This window comes from Babylonia areolata, chromosome 18, assembly GCF_041734735.1.
Source record: "Babylonia areolata isolate BAREFJ2019XMU chromosome 18, ASM4173473v1, whole genome shotgun sequence".
NCBI lineage: Eukaryota > Metazoa > Mollusca > Gastropoda > Neogastropoda > Buccinidae > Babylonia > Babylonia areolata.
Window position 1 is genome coordinate 38,080,083 of NC_134893.1, and position 553 is coordinate 38,080,635.

At 42.0% G+C, this 553-nt stretch overlaps 1 protein-coding gene across 1 annotated transcript in view; it reads left to right on the top strand.

The window, feature by feature from the left end:
* The window catches only part of LOC143291968 (ubiquitin domain-containing protein UBFD1-like), a 12,166-nt gene extending 11,911 nt beyond the window's left edge, over window positions 1-255 (top strand). Inside the window, exon 8 of the mRNA XM_076602119.1 lies at window positions 1-255. This exon is cut by the window's left edge and continues 1,470 nt beyond it. The gene's annotated coding sequence lies outside the window, so the exon portion shown is untranslated.
* The last annotated feature ends 298 nt before the right edge of the window (window positions 256-553 follow it).

A 553-nucleotide genomic window follows, 5' to 3' on the forward strand; every position in this document is an offset into this window, starting at 1 on the left:
AATAAATTTTATTTTTGCTGTCAACTGGATCACAAAAGAACATGGCTGATTGGGGACAGTGAAGACATATGTAGGTGTCTCCCATTGATCTGTCCTGGTGTTTGGGTCTGTGTGTGTTGTGAACCTTGAATCCGTTTGATTTTGGCTTGAGTAAGTGAATGTTTTAATTGTGTGTCTGGTGCTTCTGGAAGAGGATAATATCAGAAGACACTTTGTGATGTGACTGAGGAACTCAGAAAGTAATAAATTTGAAGGGAGTGAACCTGTCTGTATTTGTGTGTGTGTGTCGACTGCATGTATGTGTTTATTCATGTGTGTTTGTGTGTGAGAGAAAAAGTGAGAGTGTGTAAATGCCATTTTTGCATTACAAATTTAACTTAGCACCCCACACACACGCACACACACATACTCCACTCACTCACTCACTCACACACATGCGCACATACTTACACTCACACACATGCACATGTACATCTTCTTTCTCTCTGCACACACACCAGACTGGGCAGACATGAAAGGGTGCTGTTTCAGGCTGTAACAGAATGGGCTGCGA